Raw genomic sequence first — 22,848 nt, forward strand, 5'->3', positions numbered from 1 at the left:
CCGAGTACTGTGCTTTTATTTAATTTTAGATGCTTTTATGGAGTGAGTGCATTCGTTCGCGTGCCGGTTTTGCTCTTACCGGCGTTTGGGTTGCTGCGTGGCTTTCACCCTCCGGTGTCTTCCTCCGCTGCTTTCCGTTGTTGCGCGGTCAATCAAGCTGCTGCTCCATCAAACGGCGTCTCTTTTTTCCAAGTTCTTCGTCAATCATATATAGCTCCCAAGACTTCACCACAATGTCCTCCTCGTGGGAGAATATTGAGCTGTTGAGCTGGTGATTTAATGCTCACACCACTCCGCCATAATGCATTTCGGACATTCCTGGCCTTGGTCACATGACCACGCTGGCACATTCAATCACAATTTTTAAAGTGACAGTGCTTGTGATCCAGGTAATGGAAATGGACAACGTAATACGTATATATATGCTTGCACATTAAAATAAAAGTATAAATACCATTATAAAGCAACCATGTTGTATTAAAAACACCTATTATGGAAATTTTCATGTGCAAATTAGCATTTTACGCAGACATCGGATTTAATATTTAGCATTAATGCATTTATATCATATTGTCTGGTGTCCCTTTCCCCACTTGCTTAACTAAAACGAATTCATTTATCACAGCCTCAGACTAATTGTCTGTCTCCCTACCCATACTAATATGTATTTGCTCTTGCTAACTCATTGCTGGTAAGGAGTCTTCCCGAACATTGCTGAACTTGTTATGGCTAATGCACATAACTCATTGCATCCTTACTATTATCAATCTAAATACCATTATAATTTATCTGCATATTTCCGTCCATCCTACCACATATGATGTATTTTCATAGTGTGCAAAATAGAAAATACTTAAAAGAAAATGTGACTAAGTGTTCAATACCCTCTCTCTAAACAGAAATAGGTTTCAGTGCAGAGAGAACTAAAGTGCTACATAATACATATCCAATTTTCCACTATGGCATTAATTATGACAGAATGTTTAAGTAGCCTACCTACATGGAATTCTAAAGTGCATTAAATACAGTACATATATAGGGGTGTTTAGAAATATAGATATATGTATAAATGTGTGTGTGTGTGTGTGTATTTCAAAACAATACCGTTTGAGGTAAAGAGTAAGAAGCAGAGAACCTTGGCTAGTTCCCAAGTTTAGGTGGAGAGCAGCTCCTGTATAGAGCACCCTCAACACCAGCGACACTCTAAATTTTCTCACCTCAAATGTCTGCTTTTCTATCAAAATCTTTAAGCGTAGTGTTAGCACAATGCCATCCACATAGAGATAGAAAGGGACAAAGTATTTTGCCATTACTACAGCAAAGTCTTTAAACATTGGATTAGCATAGTGCAATCCATGCTGAGCTGTACACAAAGACGTACACAGACAGGAACAGGAAGTTGGAGTCTCTAGGGCACTTCTCTCTTGTTGAAAAATAAAATACAATAAAATGAAAAAAAGGCTTTGGCGTTAAAAAACAACCTGAACGGTTCATTGTTGTAGAATATGAACACTAAACGCCTTTTTGAGAAGATTTCACTGCTTCAAGTAGGTACACAAACATGTTTACATATACACATACATGTGTATGTGTACACATACGTGGGTACACATAAAAGTGTACACATAGACGTGTATTGGTAAACATAGTAATACATATTTATTTATAAAGTTTTATATAGAGCAAACTTGATCCCGAGGGATATCAGAGCGCTTTACAATTTGATGGAAAGGAAGGTAACAGTTCAGTACATAAGTCAAATAGGGAATATACACAGACAATGAATCAGATAGGGCTCACATAACAGGCCATTTACAATCCTGAGGTCAGCAAAGAATGGGCTAGTCGCTGATACATATCGACATAGAAGGGGAGCAAATGAGACAACAAGAGAGGAAGGAGAGGGAAAAAACCAATACAAATATACAAGATTAATAACTCATTCTGGAGTATGGCCAATGCATTTAGAGCAGACAGTCGCACATCTTATTAAGGTAAGAACTTATAGATGAGGAATATTTTTACTTCCAGTTTGAAAGCAACCTTGGAGAAGAATCTCTGAATTTCAGGTGGAAGAGAGTTCCAGATTTTTGGTGCAGAGCCAGAGAAGGCTCGTTGGCATGTTCTTCTTTTGCAAAAGATCTGAGGTTTCAGGAGGAGAGTGTTAGCACTCCTAGATGGTCTACCCCCTCCGGATAGTTCTAGCTTTTGCGCTAGATAGTTGGGAGGTTTGAAGTGTAGGGCTTTGTGAGATAGGCAGGCTATCTTTAGCTGAATTCTAGCTTCATAGGGCAGCCAGTTTAGAGATTTTAAGACAGGGGAGATGTGGGCATTTCGCTTGGTGCCCGTAACGAATCTGGCCGCCGTGTTCAATGATGCCCTTAATGGGACCAAGGTTTATTTGGGGAGGCCACAAAGTGTAGCACTGCCATAGTCAAGCCTCAGCAAAACAAGGGCTTGGACCACTTGCTTCAAGTCCGCTTGAGGTAGGAAAGGTTTGAGACTCCTGAGTGTCCTCAGAAGGTGGTTAGCTCCCTTGCACACATTGCTGATATGAGTCTTCATATTCAAATGCTTGTCCAGGGTGATTCCTAGAGATTTAGCTGAGTCAATAATGCGGGGGAGCAGTTGAAGGCTGTGAGTTGGTTCATCCATAGGTCGTTTTAGGAGTGTGTTTCGGGGAAGAAATGAGGAGGAATTCTGTTTTGGATGTGTTTAGCAGGAGGTGGTTCTCAGTTAACCAGTTTTGAGTAGTCAGTAGGGTGGAGTTGAGTGAAGTGATGTTGTCTGGGGAGGAGATTTTCAGATAGAGTTGGGTGTCGTCTGCATACATATGGAAGAGAATGTCCATGGATTTTAATTCATAAGCTAATGGTTCCAGGAACAGGTTGAAGAGAATGGGAGATAAAGTGGACCCTTGGGGAACCCCCATGGTGACTGGTGATGGCTGGGAGAGAGAGTGGTTCGCCTTAACTCTTTGGGATCTGTGCAGGAGGAAAGATGAAAACCATTGCAGCTTATGACCAGAGAGGCCCATCCTACGCTCCAGAATGACTAGGAGGTTGTCGTGATTGACAGTGTCAAATGCAGAGGAAAGGTCAAGGAGGATAAGGAGTTAGGATTCAAAACGTGCATGTGTACTCTTGCACAAACATGTGTACACATCCACATTTACATATATTTGCACACATTCACATTTATGTGTACATGTAGCACGTGTATGTGTTATGTGCACATGTACCAAACACCTGTAGGTAAACACTTACACAACCCCATGTACATGGACACAAACACACATAGATAGATGTACAAGTACACAATTATTTGCATGTGTACAAATACACAAAGACGTAAACGGACAGGAACAGGAATTTGGAGTCTCTGGGGTACTTCCATCTTGTTATAAAATAAAATATAATTAATAAAAGGCTTCTGACTTACATACATGTGTATGTGTGAACATACAATTGTGCACACACATAGATACATGTATGTATATATATATGTTCACTTGTTTAAGCACGTATACATGAACACATAAATGAGTACGTGTTTTCGAACCTCTACACATGTATGTGTGCATGTACAAAAACATGTGTGTGTATACATACAAAAAAAGTGTACATGTACATATTTTTGGTGTACATGTACACATTTATGTGTACACATATACAAACAAGTACATGTACACAAACACAAGTACTTATACAAATATACAAAAACATGACCGTGTACGCATATGAATTTACATGTTCATGAACACAAACACGTGTGTGTACATATACATATTTACATGAACATGTACATCTACACAAAAATGCACATGTACACAAACACATGTACGTATACACATTTATGTGTACATAAACAAAAACATGTACATGTACCAAAAATTGTGTATGTGCTATGTGTACATATACATGTACACAAACACGTGTACACATGCACAAACAAGTGCACATGTCTACAAAAACATAGAGGTGGGTGTACTTGTTGTAGTATACAAACATGTGTAAGTGTACACATATAAAAACACGTGTAGATATACAGAAACATGCACATATACACATTTACATGTAGACATAACATGTTTATGTGGTATATGTACATGTTCACAAATACATGTCAGTAAATGTACATACACATTTTGATGTGGCTGTATGTATACATGTACTCAAACACATGCAAGTGTACAGATACACATACATTTTAACATGTACACAAACATGAGTACACATACACAAACATGTGTATGTGTACATGTACACAAAACATAGACTTGTTTGTGTACATGTACACAAATATTTGGACCTGTACACGCATTCAAAAAAGACGTGTTCACATCTACACCTATATGTGTATGCATATACATACAATTTACACATACAAGTGTTTGTGTACACATGTACACATGTATGTGTAGGTACACAAACACATATATGTGTACACCTACACGTGTATATGCAGTCCTGCAAGTGTATGTGTACAAGTATGCCTATACGAGTAAGTGTACACATACAGAATTATGTGTATACGTACACAAACACATGTGAATGTACACAAACACATGTACATGTGTATGTGCACATGGCTCACTGGTTAGAGGCGGCAGACCCGAGAGCAGAGGACGGCCCGGGACCAGGGTTCGATTCCCGGCGCGGCAGGTTTCTGGACCAGGGTCAGCGGACTCGATAATTCTCTCGCCTCGGTGCCCACTCTGATCAGCGATCACACTCGGCAACTCTGGGCATTAGCTTGCCTCATCTTCACTAACGGCCCCACCAGACCGCCGGGGATGCCTGGTCTCACCCTGGAGATACCCATTAAGGGACCATCTCTCAGGGAAGCCAGGGAGGGTTTCGCAGCGGTCGAAGCGCCTTGGGACCCTCCGGGTAAGTAGTGCGCTATATAAATGCCTATACATTTACATTTACATTACTTGTACATATACACAAACACATGTACCTGTACATGTACAAATTATGTGTACACAAACACGTGTATATATTCACAAATTTGTACTTGTACACATTTACGGTCACATGAATAAATACATGCGTACACATACACATGTACACAAACATATGTCCTCATACACTTGTACACAATTAGGTGTACACATACACAAAACATGTGGAAACAAACAAAATAACTTCTTTATTCATTTTCTAGAAACGGAAAGTATTTCGTCTATGCTTCCCTGCTGCACACATGTATTTAATCTGTGGAGATAATGAGGCTCTCGTAGGTTCACAGAGGCTGGGTGAACAGCCGAAACGTGTTCCTGTGGCAAGCACTGTCTCCAAATAAATGAATAATGCTCGTGTTTCTGAGTGCAGCCTTTCTCTTTACTTGGGAGAAAATTGCATTGATGTTGAAAAGGGCGTAGTGGTATCACCCTTGAGGCTTGCACCACCTGCGGTTTGGATGCTCCCCAGAACCCAGGAGAGTGCGTGTAACAAGTTGGCGAGCCCCCGAACAGCAGAAACACGAAGGTGGCATGATGGGAAGAATGCAGCAGCGTGTGCTCGGCGCTGGGAGCCATTGGGCCACCCTTGGCGGGGTCTGAGCTCTGCGGTGAGCCCACACATTCTTGAATTGTGAGGTTGCTCGGAGCCGGGCACTGCTGACAGCTTCAGCGGAGCAGTGAGAGCAAGAGACTTTGCTATCAGTTGGCAGAGCATTGCTTGAGAGCGAGCTGCAGCCGTCTCAGTCTGTCACAGATAACTGAAAAATGAAAAGTAACATGAAGGATGTTTTCTGAAAAGTAATAAGCAAAGCATTTTAGCGCTCCTGAACTGGGACTGGACATTGTATGGCATTGGCGCCCGAAAAAGAGCAATAATCCATAATGAAAGTGACAGCCTCAATGATTATCAACACCGGACCACTAAAAGGAAGTTATTGAGCACGTGTTTTTACCGTTACATTTTAAAGCTGCAAGAACTGTTGTAGAGCACCTTGAATGGTTTTAATTTCTTGTTATTGTGTGGAGGTAAAACAGTGGAAACAAACAAAAGAACTACTTTATTCGTTTTCTGAAAACGGAAAGTATTTCGTCTATGTTTACCTACCTGCACACGTGTGAAAGTATTTAATCTGTGGAGATAATGAGCTCTCTTAGGTTGACAAAGGCTGAGGGAATTGCTGAAATGCGTTCCTGTGGCAAGCACATACATGAATAAGGCTCATGTTTCTGAGTGCAGCCTTTCGCTTTACTTGGGAGAAAATTGAAGTGATGTGTACTCATACATGTGTATGTGCACTCCTACACCGGTACATGTATACGTATACCTGTATGTGCATATGTACACAAACTGGTGTACATAACCATGACACATACCTGTGTACATGTGTACACCTACACATGTATGTGTACACATTTATGTGCACATGTATAAAGACACATACACAGGTACACATGCATCATATATACACATACCAGGTACAGATACATATTTACAGATACACATGTGCACATACACGTGTGTTCACATGCATTCATGTACACAGAGATAAACATAAAAACTGGCATTGTGAAGGATGGTGTAAGGGTATATGCGTAGTAACATTTTTGTGGTAAAGACATGCATTGTAATAGAGTAATGGGGGAACAGCCATGACAACGCGGGGATTACCCCGGAATGCCATTACAACGCAGGGATTACAACGAAAGTCATTACAACGATTTTCGCTGGAGGCCGCTGTTGGATAGGGAATAGTTTAATTTTCTATCCAACACCTTCCCTACTGTCAACGTGGGCTGGAGTTGGAATAGAAAATTTAACTATTTCACTATCCAGCGCCCTCTAGCGAAAGTCGTAACGACTTTCGTTGTGATCCCCGCGTTGTAATGGCATGCGGGGTAAAAGCCTGCGTTGTAATGCCATACAACCAAGGAGGTTAAAAGGAGGTTCCCTGCTGCCCACAGAAGGCCTCCGAAGAAGGCATATTTGATACGTGGCATGACGGTCATAAGCACTCGAATAGTCCCGCCCACGTTCATACATTTACTAAACACTATTGCCTGGACTCTGATGCCAAGGCAGAATCTCAAGTAGGGCAGGCTTCCCTTAGGAACCTATTTGCTTATATCTGCATCTATTTTTTTCTCTGTCCCTTCCACCGCATTTTATAGGGATGGGCTTAGTAGTCTATTCAAGTGCTTATGACTAAACATGGAAATCCCCTACGAGAGAAGGAACAATTTCTTACCTATAACTCCAGTTCTCTCATATGGGTATTTTCATCATAAGTCATAAGCAACCCTCCCTCCCCTCTGGTGGAATAGACAGAGGGATCCAAAATATAGTACAAGCCATCACTCTGAAGTCCTACCTGAAGACTGGGCCTGCTATTATCGTGTCTCTTCTGCTCCTTGAAGCCGAATCTTCTCTCTGCAAAGTATGCTTAGAGAATGTTTTATAGATGGAACAGGTTTCAGGAACATGAGTAGCAGGCAGACATGGTATACACACTCTGTGAGGATCAGTCTTGGCCTTCTTCCTACCACAGTCTGGAGACTTATCAAAAAGAGAAGGAATTTTTGAGTGAAAACGGTTAAATATCCTGTCATAAAAAGACAGAAAACGTAGAAAAAGACCAAATACGGACAGTGAAGTAGTTAACTTGTTACATTCAGAAGTGAATTTTGAAGATAAAAACGAATTTGGTAGAGCCCAATGCTCCAGGGTCCTCATAGCAGGAGCCAGAAAAAAGAACTGGATTCACAGCTTCTATTTTTAAGACATACAATGGCAGCCTATGGAGCTATTATGTCCTCTCCTTTCATCTCTGTCATGAAAAAAGGAGTTTTGTGAAGGGACTATTCTTCTGTATAAAACACTTAAAAAATGATACAAATAATAGTATACTGGCTCCTTTTTTTCACTTCAAGATGACGATGCGGCCAGTGTAGCCTATTTATTTTGGCTGCATTATTGTTTCTCTATCTCTTAAGTGTCTTTTCAGGCCTTCCTGAAGAAATGTGAAAAAATCCAACGTATCTAAAGATATCTAAAGACATCTAAAGATATATCTAAAGAAGTGCTCTGGGGTCCCCGCACGTGGGCGGCACTATTCAAGTGCTTATGACTATACATGGAAATCCTCAGCGAGAGAATGTAAGCACCTGGTCACCATCACTTCTACTTGTTGACGACCCAAGGTTGGGCACGGGGAAATTTGTTTGGGAAGTGGGGTGGGCCTGTTTTACTTTTTTTTATTGTTGAAAGGGTAAATGAAAAAATATTCTTCTACTTTTTATCTGAAGTAGCTTTTTCGTGTTTTTTACTTTTACTTTACTATGTACACATACACAAATCCGTGTATATGTATAGATTTATCTTTACACAAAAACGCATGTTATATATACACATTTATGTGTATGTGCATAGAAATTGTGCATCAATACATACACAAAAACGTGTGTGCACACACTCAAACACATGTACATGTACGCAAACACTTGTACACATTCACAAAGACAAATACGGAAAGAAACAGGAATTTGGAGTCTCTGGGGCACTTCCCTCTTGTTGAAATAAAATAGAATAGAAAAGGCTTATGACATTTAATAAAACAACCTGAACGGTCCATTGGAGGAGAATTTTAACTCAAAAACGCCTTTTTCAAGAAGATGTAGCCAAGGCTTAGACACATGATGGTGATCACTGACACCCCACTATTCTGTAGTGAAACCTCTACTTACCCGGCCTAATCCCTCTAGCTTACCCTGAAGTAGAGTAAGTCAAGTTTCCTTTCCTTCTGCAAAGCGAATATATTAGTCGGAAATAATTATAAATAGTGGTGAAGGGCGAGGACCGAGAGTAAAGTGTGACTAAGGGGTCGATTAGGATCGCGGACGTAAACGTGTTCCGTTCGCCGAGGAAGGTGGCAAGATACTCCGGACCGGTCCGCGGATAAACCGCAATAGCGATTAGGATAATATATGAATGAAACACCGACCGCGGCGGACGGAGCACACCAAACCCCGTCCGCGTCGGTCGAAGTACACCTGAGACCGCCGCAGGCGGACGGAACCGAAAGAACACCGACCGCCGCGTACGCACATGACCGCGAGAACATCCACTTCTCCCGCTATACCTGCATAGTGTCCGTGTCCGCAATTAGGATAACTCCTCAAGTACCCCGGTAGCCACCGCGATCCACGTCCGCTGCGGTACCAATGCAACGAGAAACCGTGCTCCACAGCGGAAGGCCAACACGAACAACATCCCTACCGTCAAACCATGCCATACAGTGCGACGGAAGTTAATACCAAACACAGGAAAATGAACGACCACCCACCTGAAACATCAAAACCAATCACAAGACACAATGACCCACCCCCAAGTACCACATAAAGCACATCTGTCAACACACCCACCTAGCACCTGACTGCCAATAACCATTCAGACAGGACCAAGACACAGACTATAAAATAACTCCCGCCCACTCCCGAAATCCTCTGCATCACAGCATAGCTGCTAGCAGGAGAAACCACAGAACATAGAGCAAACCCCGATATCTTACACATAACCAACACCCAAACACACCCACTACACAAAGACCCACCACACCATTCCTACACACCACACACCTGCACCTCCCAATTCACTCAAACCCACACCCGAGCACCACACACCATGGCACCAAAAAAGAACCCCAAATTCACAGACACCGAGTTAAAGGTTATGGTAGATGAAATAATACGTGTAGAACCCCACTTATTCGGGGCCCTAGTGCAGCAGACCAGCGTAGCCAGGAAAAACAACATGTGGGACCGGATAGTCACTAGGGTGAATGCGTCTGGGACCGTCCCGAGGACGAAGCAGGAGATTCAGAGGCGGTGGCATGACCTCAAAACCCGAGTCAAATCCATCCGTGCAAAGAACTATCTCCGGGCAAATCACACAGGCGGTGGAACCCCCCCGGAGCCCTTACGTACACCGACTGGGAGGACAAGGTGCTGGGCATCCTGCACCCAGAGACCCTTGATGGACTTGAGGATGGAGAAGAGGCTGGTAAGTACAAACCAAGCACCACGAGCACAACAACATGGTGTGCCTCACACAACTCAGAAGACACATCTCCCAGACCCCAACCCATGCATGCAGTCCACATACTCACCAACGTCTAAACCACTCCAACAGGCCCCCATGTCCATAGGGATGGCGGTGGTGGTGGGTGGGGTGTGTGAGAGGTCACTAGTCCAACTCCCAACAGGCCCCCATGTCCATAGGGGTGGCGGTGGTGGTGGGTGGGGTGTGTGAGAGGTCGGCACTACAACTCCCAACAGGCCCCATGTCCATAGGGATGGTGGTGGTGGTGGGTGGGGTGTGTGAGGGGTCACTAGTCCAACTCCCAACAGGCCCCCATGTCCATAGGGATGGCGGTGGTGGTGGGTGGGGTGTGTGAGAGGTCGGCACTACAACTCCCAACAGGCACCCATGTCCATAGGGATGGCGGTGGTGGTGGGTGGGGTGTGTGAGAGGTCGGCACTACAACTCCCAACAGGCCCCCATGTCCATAGGGATGGCGGTGGTGTTGGGTGGGGTGTGTGAGAGGTCACTAGTCCAACTCCCAACAGGCCCCCATGTCCATAGGGATGGCGGTGGTGGTGGGTGGGGTGTGTGAGAGGTCGGCACTACAACTCCCAACAGGCCCCCATGTCCATAGGGATGGCGGTGGTGGTGGGTGGGGTGTGTGAGAGGTCACTAGTCCAACTCCCAACAGGCCCCCATGTCCATAGGGATGGCGGTGGTGGTGGGTGGGGTGTGTGAGAGGTCGGCACTACAACTCCCACCAGGCCCCCATGTCCACAGGGATGGCGCTGGTGGTGGGTGGGGTGTGTGAGAGGTCGGCACTACAACTCCCACCAGGCCCCCATGTCCATAGGGATGGCAGTGGTGGTGGGTGGGGTGTGTGAGAGGTCGGCACTACAACTCCCACCAGGCCCCCATGTCCATTGGGATGGCGGTGGTGGTGGGTGGGGTGTGTGAGAGGTCGGCACTACAACTCCACCCAGGCCCCCATGTCCATAGGGATGGCAGTGGTGGTGGGTGGGGTGTGTGAGAGGTCGGCACTACAACTCCCACCAGGCCCCCATGTCCATAGGGATGGCGGTGGTGGTGGGTGGGGTGTGTGAAAGGTCGGCACTACAACTCCCAACAGGCCCCCATGTCCATAGGGATGGCGGTGGTGGTGGGTGGAGTGTGTGAGAGGTCACTAGTCCAACTCCCACCAGGCTCCCATGTCCATAGGGATGGCGGTGGTGGTGGTTGGGGTGTGTGAGAGGTCACTAGTCCAACTCCCAACAGGCCCCCACGTCCATAGGGATGGCGGTGGTGGTGGGTGGGGTGTGTGAGAGGTCACTAGTCCACCTCCCACCAGGCCCCCATGTCCATAGGGATGGCGGTGGTGGTGGGTGGGGTGTGTGAGAGGTCACTAGTCCAACCCCCACCAGGCACCCATGTCCATAGGGATGGCGGTGGTGGTGGGTGGGGTGTGTGAGAGGTCACTAGTCCAACTCCCAACAGGCCCCCATGTCCATAGGGATGGCGGTGGTGGGGTGTGTGAGAGGTCGGCACTACAACTCCCAACAGGCCCCCATGTCCATAGGGATGGCGGTGGTGGTGGGTGGGGTGTGTGAGAGGTCGGCGCTACAACTCCCAACAGGCCCCCATGTCCATAGGGATGGCGGTGGTGGTGGGTGGGGTGTGTGAGAGGTCACTAGTCCAACTCCCAACAGGCCCCCATGTCCATAGGGATGGCGGTGGTGGTGGGTGGGGTGTCCCATGTCCATAGGGATGGCGGTGGTGGTGGGTGGGGTGTGTGAGAGGTCACTAGTCCAACTCCCAACAGGCCCCCATGTCCATAGGGATGGCGGTGGTGGTGGGTGGGGTGTGTGAGAGGTCGGCACTACAACTCCCAACAGGCACCCAAGTCCATAGGGATGGCGGTGGTGTTGGGTGGGGTGTGTGAGAGGTCACTAGTCCAACTCCCAACAGGCCCCCATGTCCATAGGGATGGCGGTGGTGGGGTGTGTGAGAGGTCGGCACTACAACTCCCACCAGGCACCCATGTCCATAGGGATGGCGGTGGTGGTGGGTGGGGTGTGTGAGAGGTCACTAGTCCAACTCCCAACAGGCCCCCATGTCCATAGGGATGGCGGTGGTGGTGGGTGGGGTGTCCCATGTCCATAGGGATGGTGGTGGTGGTGGGTGGGGTGTGTGAGAGGTCACTAGTCCAACTCCCAACAGGCCCCCATGTCCATAGGGATGGCAGTTGTGGTGGGTGGGGTGTGTGAGAGGTCGGCACTACAACTCCCAACAGGCACCCATGTCCATAGGGATGGCGGTGGTGGTGGGTGGGGTGTGTGAGAGGTCGGCACTACAACTCCCAACAGGCCCCCATGTCCATAGGGATGGCGGTGGTGGTGGGTGGGGTGTGTGAGAGGTCACTAGTCCAACTCCCAACAGGCCCCCATGTCCATAGGGATGGCGGTGGTGGTGGGTGGGGTGTGTGTGAGGTCGGCACAACAACTCCCAACAGGCCCCTATGTCCATAGGGATGGCGGTGGTGGTGGGTGGGGTGTGTGAGAGGTCACTAGTCCAACTCCCAACAGGCACCCATGTCCATAGGGATGGCGGTGGTGGTGGGTGGGGTGTGTGAGAGGTCGGCACTACAACTCCCAACAGGCCCCCATGTTCATAGGGATGGCGGTGGTGGTGGGTGGGGTGTGTGAGAGGTCGGCACTACAACTCCCAACAGGCACCCATGTCCATAGGGATGGCAGTGGTGGTGGGTGGGGTGGGTGAAAGGGTCGGCACTACAACTCCCAACAGGCCCCCATGTCCATAGGGATGGCGGTGGTGGTGGGTGGGGTGTGTGAGAGGTCGGCACTACAACTCCCAACAGGCCCCCATGTCCATAGGGATGGCGGTGGTGGTGGGTGGGGTGTGTGAGAGGTCACTAGTCCAACTCCCAACAGGCCCCCATGTCCATAGGGATGGCAGTGGTGGTGGGTGGGGTGTGTGAGAAGTCGGCACTACAACTCCCAACAGGCCCCCATGTCCGTAGGGATGGCGGTGGTGGTGGGTGGGGTGTGTGACAGGTCACTAGTCCAACTCCCAACAGGCCCCCATGTCCATAGGGATGGCGGTGGTGGTGGGTGGGGTGTGTGAGAGGTCACTAGTCCAACTCCCAACAGGCCCCCATGTCCATAGGGATGGCGGTGGTGGTGGGTGGGGTGTGTGAGAGGTCGGCACTACAACTCCCAACAGGCACCCATGTCCATAGGGATGGCAGTGGTGGTGGGTGGGGTGTGTGAGAGGTCGGCACTACAACTCCCAACAGGCCCCCATGTCCATAGGGATGGCGGTGGTGGTGGGTGGGGTGTGTGAGAGGTCACTAGTCCAACTCCCAACAGGCCCCCATGTCCATAGGGATGTCGGTGGTGGTGGGTGGGGTGTGTGAGAGGTCAGCACTACAACTCCCAACAGGCCCCCATGTCCATAGGGATGGCGGTGGTGGTGGGTGGGGTGTGTGACAGGTCACTAGTCCAACTCCCAACAGGCCCCCATGTCCATAGGGATGGCGGTGGTGGTGGGTGGGGTGTGTGAGAGGTCACTAGTCCAACTCCCAACAGGCCCCCATGTCCATAGGGATGGCATGGTGGTGGGTGGGTGTGTGAGAGGTCAGCACTACAACTCCCAACAGGCCCCCATGTCCATAGGGATGGCGGTGGTGGTGGGTGGGGTGTGTGAGAGGTCACTAGTCCAACTCCCAACAGGCCCCCATGTCCATAGGGATGGCAGTGGTGGTGGGTGGGGTGTGTGAGAGGTCACTAGTCCAACTCCCAACAGGCCCCCATGTCCATAGGGATGGCGGTGGTGGTGGGTGGGGTGTGTGTGAGGTCGGCACTACAACTCCCAACAGGCCCCTATGTCCATAGGGATGGCGGTGGTGGTGGGTGGGGTGTGTGAGAGGTCGGCACTACAACTCCCAACAGGCCCCCATGTCCATAGGGATGGCGGTGGTGGTGGGTGGGGTGTGTGTGAGGTCGGCACTACAACTCCCAACAGGCCCCTATGTCCATAGGGATGGCGGTGGTGGTGGGTGGGGTGTGTGTGAGGTCGGCACTACAACTCCCAACAGGCCCCTATGTCCATAGGGATGGCGGTGGTGGTAGGGTGGGGTGAGTGCAAGTGGCGACTGAATAGTCAACAAAATTAAAATAACACATAATGCCCACAGTACTCATCTTCACATTTTTGTTTTGCAGGTGATCGTAATCTGACAGGTGGAACCACCACCCGGCCTCCAGACTCGCCTCACTCTGGACTCTCTGGGGACGATTGCCCAGCCAGCTCCGGTGGGGAGGATGGTGCGGGCACAAGCATGCAGCCAGGGCCATCTGGCTCCCAGGTGATACCAGCACCGACTACTACGGCCTCTGCTATTCCCACCACACCGGCCACTGTGACCTGCACAGCCACCACCAGCACCACCACCACCACCACCTCCACCACCTCCACCACCACCAGTGCCACCACTCCTGCCCCTGCCACCCTGGCCAACCCACCGCACGACGCCGGGCCTGCGCCATCCCAGCCACGCAGGGAGAGTGTGCGGCAAAGCAGAGAGGCAATGCCACATCCCGCAGGCAGGAGCACAGCACAAAGACGTTCTGAGGAAGGACACCCACGCAATGCCCTGGCACAGTCTTTGGAGGCCCTAGCCAGGGTCCAGGAAACCTATGAACGTTGCCAGGCACAGGCCACCGTGCCCACCAGGACTCTGTTGAGAACACTGCAATGTTGGGGGCCATTGAGAGGCGGCTTGGCCAACTAGTGGACATCATGTCCCTGAACAATACCATGTGGATGGGATGGATAGCCGCCAACACCACACTCCCCACACCCCCTCAAACAACGCCACGGGCACCAACACCACCGCCACCGCCACCGCCACCTGCGCCTCTGGCGACGGATGTGGTACCAGATCTGCCTGCGCCCCCAGCTGACTCCGTCCCGACTCAAAGACGGAGGGGCCGTCCGAGGCTGGAAGTGGGCGAGAGCAGTGTGGATGCTCCTTCCACACGCTCCAAGAGGAGCCGACAATGACTGTCACACTACATGAGCCAGCCATTCACCCTGCCAACTATCCTGTCCCACCTAGCCAATCATTGGCACAGGCCTGCTGCACTAGGCAGACACCACCCTATGTGGTGTCAGCACAGACATTTCATCTGCCATAACTTTTAACTCACACTCCCCCACCCCTTCACTCATTTGTAAATATGCACCAACACCAATGCACAATCTGTAAATAAATACCACTTACTCACTCAATGATGTGTTGCCTCCATGTTTATTCACATGATTGCATCAGAAACAGACGTTACCAGGTTCAGGGATCCAAGTCGTACAGAATCATGCCGCAGCGGGAGTGACCTAGGGAAATATAGAAACCGCAAAGACACGTCAGGAAACAGATTCACACCCATCACAACACACTGCAGTGCAACATTCCACAAACCACACTGATCACAACATGATTGGATGAGAGAACACACATCATGGAGACTTGCATGTAAAAATAAATAAACACACACACACATGCATACATCACATTGCAGAACACATAGATGATGCACACCACAATGACACAACACCAGCAAACATACACAGGGCATACACAAGCAGCACAAGAGGAGCACACTCACATTCAAGGGAAGTAGCGATCAATGAGCTGGCGCCTCTGGTCCACACCTTCCTCCTCACCACTATCCTCATCAGTCGACATGGGTGGGTCGGGAGGGCGAGGAACTTGCTGTTCATCAGGGTCCAAGAGCAGTTCAATGTTATTGCGCACAGCCAGGTTGTGGAGCATGCAGCAGCCAATCACGATCCTGCATACTTTGCCTGGTGAGTAAGGCAGGGCCCCTTCAGTCTTATCCAGGCACCGAAACCTAGACTTAAGCAGGCCAAATGTACGTTCTACCACTCAACGTGTCCTTCCATGGGCATCATTGTATCGCATTTCTCCCGCTGTAGTTGGATTGCGTATGGGACTCAGCAGCCAAGGCCTGTTTGGGTAAGCCGAGTCGCCTATGTTGGTGGAAGAGAGAGAGAGACAGAAACATCACAACCAGAATTGGTGGGCACACCATGCCACACAGATATCACTCCTGTCACCACAGCATACTCACCAACAAGCCACGCTTGTGCCGGACGCAGATTTGCCATCAGTTGGGGGACAATGCTGCTCCGCATGATGTGGCCATCATGTGCAGAGCCTGCAAATCTTGCACACACATGTGAGATTATGTTGTCGGCCTGGCACACCACCTGCACGTTGAGGGAATGGAAGTGCTTCCGATTCCTAAACACCTGCTCACGTTCCCGTGGTGGAATGATTGCGATATGCGTGCCATCAATGGAACCCACTATGTGTGGTATCCGATACAGTGCATAGAAGTCTGCTTTGACCGCTGCCAACTCTGCCGCCTGTGGGAAATGAATGTAGTCATGCTTGTACAGCATCATGGCGCTCAGTACATCCCGAAGTACCATGCTGAACAATGGTCACCCTTGATGTCACGTCCCTATATACGCAGATCCCTCAGGATGAAGCGGTGGCAGTATTAACCTTTTTTCTTGACTCCAGACCTAGACCCATGAGAGTCCCCACTAAGTTTCTAGTTGACCTCGCATCTTTTGCATTGAGAAAAAACTACTTCTGCTTCAACAACGAATTTTACTATCAAGTCAAAGGGGTAGCTATGGGCTGCCCTTTTGCACCAGAGCTGGCTGTACTCTTTATGTCGTTGTATGAAGACACCTACATACACAACAACAACCCATATAGCCACCACATAGGCATATGGCTTAGTTTTATCGATGACATTTTTATGGTGTGGACTGGAGACAGTAACAGCTTGTTCCTGTTCCACCAATGGCTTAATGCCAGAACACCGGACATCCAGTTCAGTTTGGCACACTCGCCCACTCGTATCTCCTTTTTGGACGTTGAGGTATTCCCCAAGGAAGGTAAATTGGCAACAACACTCTTCATCAAGCCTACCGATCGCAATAAAGCCTTATTGTTCGACAGCAATCACCCTAGGAGCCTTAAGGAAAACCTCCCTTACGGTCAGTTTCTGCGGGTCCGCAGAAACTGTACATACAATGAAGATTACCAACACCATGCAGACAACCTAATATCCAAATTGTGTGATCGTGGATATCCTAAAAAATTGGTAAAAAACTGCATGAGGAGAGCTAAGTACACTCCTAGAGAGACTCTCTTAGAACGAAAAGAAAAATCCTCGATGCAACGCCAAGTGTGCGTCACAACCTTTTGCCCTAACGCAAATCAACTCAAACGTGTAATCACACAGAATTGGCATTTGGTTAAGGATTTAGATGCAAGCCTAAAACAACCCCCCCTTTTTGCCTTCAAGAAGGAAAACAGTGTTGCGAACTATGTTGTAAGAGCTGCAATGCCAACCAAAACGCAACCTACACTGCGCCACCTTATGGGACTCCCTCCCGTCTCAGGACACCATAAGTGCGGCACATGCGTATGCTGTGACTCCACACTAGAAGGGTCACTATTCCAACATAATGGAATATCTTGGAAGCATAATACGTTCACAAATTGTAAATCTAAATTTGTAGTGTATGGTATAAAGTGCCCCTGCAACAGCCTTTACATCGGAAAAACTAATCAAGAAGTACGCCAGCGTATCAGCCAACATAAATCAAGGTTGAAAAGAAAAGTTGAAAATGCACCCCTGGTAAACCACTGGACTCGAATGCAACATCAGATCAGTGATTTACGGTGGACAGTCATATCTAAAGTTGACAAAGACTTGCGTGGCGGCGACTGGGACCTAATGCTGTCTAGAAGAGAAGCATTGCTTATCATTAAATTTGATACAGCATTGTCTGGTCTAAATGAACTTAGTGAGATTTTCAAATTGTGAAAATGCTGAATCCCTGGCTACCTCCTGCCGTGTAGCCACACCGCTCCAGTTTTCTTTTTTACTAGAGACCACCTATTAGTATAATGCCCCGTGATCGGGCTACTAAAATTAGGGCACCCGGGGTGTGCCTTTTAGTATCCCCCACTTTTCATCTGTGCTTGCCTGCTTATTACCTAGCCCCCCTAACTTCTTAAATCGCCGTTTTACACACTGCTAATTCTGCCGTTTTTACTCTTTGTCAATACGCGTCTCCACACTCTTATTCCAATCGCCCTTCTCATTTGCTTGTTCCGCCCACTGTTGGGCGTTAACCAAGCCACCTCGCTTTCCTTTAAAAAAGCTCACTCTCGCTGTATGCGCTTTCTGCGCATGCGCGAGTGAGTAGTGCCGGTAGAGACGCCACCGCTACGGTCGGATACACAGCTTGATCAAGTAAGTTCCAAGACCCCTTCCTCTTAGCTTTAAATATATGCCACAGAACCCGTTGGTTCCGCAATTCCCTGACATTCTTTCCCTTTTTCAGACACCCATTCCCCCATCTCTGATACGGAGGCAGCCTAATCCTCTTTTATGTGAGTTTTTACCTAACTTGGTTTATTACCCGTGCTCTCTCTATATTGCCTGGGTCCTAATTCCTTTTCCTTTTTCTCCCCATTAGTGATGCGTTTTACTCGCTGTCAATATACACCAACTTTTTGGACCAACATCGTTAGTTTGCTGACTAGAGAACCGTCTATAACAACCAGGTGAATATGTATAACTCTTGCTGCCTCCATCCGATTTAGAGGTCTTCACCCCCTCATTCTCTGTTCTATTTTTTACTCTTCAGAAATTCTTTATGAACATGTATTTTCTTCATTTACCCTACCTGGGGACATTTACTACTTAATCAAGATTCCAACGCTAGAACTCCAGGCATCCACTTCTTTGGGTAAGAAGATTAATTGAACATGCTGTATTGGCCACTACCAGTGCTGAAAACAGTGATGAGACCTCTCTGATACACTATGCTCCCTTTATCTACCCACAGTGTTTTGACCAACTTTTTGAGTATCCCTCCCGCCAGCTTCCCCCGACCCGTTAAGAATAAGAAAAAGGACGTGATATTAATGGGTAAGTCAATTCCAACTTTACCCTCTATGTCCACAAAGGGCCATTCGATCTATACAAAAGCTCATACGCTTATATCTTGCTTTACAGGCGTTTGGGCGATTAGGTACAATGTAGTGCCATTACATAAGGATCATTCACAATAGGACATCTTTACCACTTTCATTAAAAGGTAAAGTATACTAGTATTGGCTCCTTTTTTCCCCCCAGCCATTATAGTACCCAGTTAGGTAATGCTAGATGCAGACGCTCACTATTCAAGCACTTCAAAATACGGCCTCAACACGTTTGAAATCTCTGGTTGTTGTATCGCTTGGTGGGACGCTTATGTAGGTCCCCAATTGTCTTAAATTCCACTATTTGAAATGTGACTGACTCTGTGCAAGGTTGTGATTGTTTTCTCCTTTTTCTTTCTTGTTTCCTTTCTATCTTTAGGAACGCTCACGGCCCTGAAGAGAATCCCCCATAATCCAAGTGGGATTCGAAACGCGTAGGCCTCACCTTACCAATCTACAGTAACTCTTGGGCTTTTGATTGATTGAACCCGGAGTACACTAGTGTACATTACTACTTAAAAAATTATTTTTGAAAACCTAGAATGTGTTTGTAAATATGAGAATGTACATACAAAACAGTCAAATCAAAATGGCGTTGTAAATATTTGTAGATTTTGGTATTTGTTTTTTCTCTTACTTGTTTCTTCTCCTACTTGTTTCCCACCTACACTCCCCCCTCCCCTCCTTCCAGGAAGTGGTGTATGATTGATGTGGTTGCATGTGATATGTCTGATAATTGAGTGAATGCTTGTAAAGTAAATTCTTTTGTCATTGTATATGTCCTTTTGTATATTCCTTCGCAAAAACAAAAAAAGTGAAGTTAAATGTTGCAAAAATTTTGAATAAAATACTATTAATGAGTCAATCCCCTCTTCTGATTTTCCTTTCAGATCTGTGGTAGTCATTAGTTGTTGCTTTATCATGTATATCAGTACTGGCATTTTCATTTTGTTGGTTGAACATGGACTGTGACATCCCCCCGGCATGTCCAACTAGGTACTGAAATGTGCCTGTAGCAAAAAAGTGGAGTGCCGCCATCACCTTTGCCGTGGGTATAATGGAACCTGGATAGGTTCTTCGCGGCTGCAGGCGAGGAGACAATTGGTTCACAAGCTCCATCAATCGACGTCGATCCAGCCAGAATTTCCTGATCACCTCCTCGTCAACCATATCCTCCAGCACAGTGTATGGGCGATGGACATTTGGAGCCCTCCTGTGTGGGAGTAGATGGAATGGAAGTCAATTCATACACAACGCATGTCTGTGCAACTCACTCACATGTCAACGAACTCTACCAACACGTAAATTGCAGTGTATAATTGTCATATGTGTGACAGCTCTGATTGTCACTACAACATGGATTGACGTAGCAACAATGTGCAGCCACTAGCAACATGATGTGTCTCAACATTTGTCTCAGGTCAACATTACTGCCAACAAGACATGTGAGATGACCCAAATGTGTAGGCGCAACATCACATACACACATGCAAGTGCATGCACACAAACGAAAAGATCCACACACACACACCATTTCATCATGCACCAATGGCAACACCAATAATGGTGGGCATACGTACATCACATGCATGTTGACACAATAGGCAACACACATGCACTGAACACATGTGTACCCCCACCATAGTCATTATCTCACATATCCAACTCACTGACAACTGAATCAGAATGTGCAGATACATCTGGGATCTACTGTGTAGATGTGAGGTACTACTAACTTGTGTAGGGAAATACCCGATGTCGACATGCACATGTGATGCTCATTTGTGGCACACCGATGGTCATGGTATGGACACATATGGGATAGAGCATGACATGTGGAGTCACGCAATCACGCACACAACCGTCATCAGGCAGCTGCAGACAATAGAACAAGGTGCATTGTCAGCAAAGATACAATCATTGGCCCCGCCATGGCGGTGCACTGCTTCCGCTGTTTATGACTGGGCATACGCGGCCCGCTTTCCACCTTCCCATTGGCTGCATGTGCACGGTCCGTCACGGTCACACACTGGCAACTGGATGTGCTAGGCTCCGGGACGGATGCTTCACTTGCAACAATGTTCAATCACTGGCGCCAACATGGCGGGGCACGTATTCGGTGGGGGAGTTGCAGGCCAACACATCCATTAGCTGATGTCAATGGACATGGCAGGTCATGACCCCCCTTACAGTGACATTGCGTCATCCAGCATACACCGGCCGGCCCAGCCCTGCTGAGGACTGCCGTGCCGGCCATGTCAACCACTGCCGTTTCAGGCCCGTCCACTACCGCAGTGCCAGGCCCGGCCCAGGACCGGCGTGCCGGCCATGTCAACTACCGCCGTGCCAGGCCCTGCCCAGGACCGCCGTGCCGGCCATGTCAACCACCGCCGTTTCAGGCCCCGTCCACTACCGCAGTGCCAGGCCCGGCCCAGGACCGGCGTGCCGGCCATGTCAACTACCGCCGTGCCAGGCCCAGCCCAGGACCGCCGTGCCGGCCATGTCAACCACCGCCGTTTCAGGCCCCATCCATTACCCCCGTGCCGGCCATGTCAACCACCGCCGTTTCAGGCCCCGTCCACTACCGCCGTGCCAGGGCACGGCGGTAGTTGACATGGCCGGCACGCCGGTCCTGGGCCGGGCCTGGCACAGCGGTAGTTGACATGGCCGACATGGCGGTCCTGGGCAGGGCCTGGCACTGCGGTAGTGGACGGGGCCTGACACGGCGGTGGTTGACATGGCCGGCACGGCGGTCCTGGGATGGGCCTGGCACTGCGGTAGTGGAAGGGGCCTGACACGGCGGTGGTTGACATGGCCGGCACGGCGGTCCTGGGCCGGGCCTGGCACAGCGGTAGTTGACATGGCCGACATGGCGGTCCTGGGCAGGGCCTGGCACTGCGGTAGTGGACGGGGCCTGACACGGCGGTGGTTGACATGGCCGGCACGGCGGTCCTGGGATGGGCCTGGCACGGCGGTAGTGGACGGGGCCTGACACGGCGGTGGTTGACATGGCCGGCACGGCGGTCCTGGGCAGGGCCTGGCACTGCGGTAGTGGACGGGGCCTGACACGGCGGTCCTGGGCAGGGCTGGGCCGGCCGGTGTAGGCTGGATGATGCAATGTCACTGTAAGGGGGGTCATGACCTGCCATGTCCATTGACATCAGCTAATGGATGTGTTGGCCTGCACCTCCCCCGCCGAATACGTGCCCCCGCCATGTTGGCGCCAGTGATTGAACATTGTTGCAAGTGAAGCATCCGTCCCAAAGCCTAGCACATGCAGTTGCCGGTGTGTGACCGTGACGGTCTGTGCACGTGCAGCCAATGGGAAGTGTGAACAAGGGCCGCGCATGCCCAATCGAATGTAGCGTATGCTGTGCACCGCAACACCAGGGCCAGTCATTGGCCCATTTCCAAACACGCATCCAGGGCTGACCAATGGCTGGCGCCGTATGCCACTGACATGGCCTCAGGGCCCTATATATGTGTGATGTGCAAAAGCACACATTCTACGATGACCACCGACTGCTGCCTGTGACCATCACCTCCACCTGCTGCTGCGGAGCTGACCACCGACTGCTGCCTGTGACCATCACCTCCAGCTGCTGCTGCAGAGCTGACCACCGACTGCTGCCTGTGACCATCACCTCCACCTGCTGCGGAGCTGACCACCGACTGCTGCCTGTGACC

General features: G+C 48.9%; 1 long non-coding RNA gene across 1 annotated transcript in view; it reads right to left on the reverse strand.

Annotated features, from left to right (window-relative positions):
• The window catches only part of LOC147673467 (uncharacterized), a 49,081-nt gene extending 48,794 nt beyond the window's left edge, over window positions 1–287 (reverse strand). The window contains exon 1 of the long non-coding RNA XR_015302617.1: window positions 80–287. This is a non-coding gene — a long non-coding RNA (uncharacterized LOC147673467). The remainder of the gene's footprint in view (window positions 1–79) is intronic.
• Between the last annotated feature and the right edge of the window lie 22,561 nt (window positions 288–22,848).

Source organism: Lissotriton vulgaris, chromosome 12, assembly GCF_964263255.1.
Source record: "Lissotriton vulgaris chromosome 12, aLisVul1.2, whole genome shotgun sequence".
NCBI lineage: Eukaryota > Metazoa > Chordata > Amphibia > Caudata > Salamandridae > Lissotriton > Lissotriton vulgaris.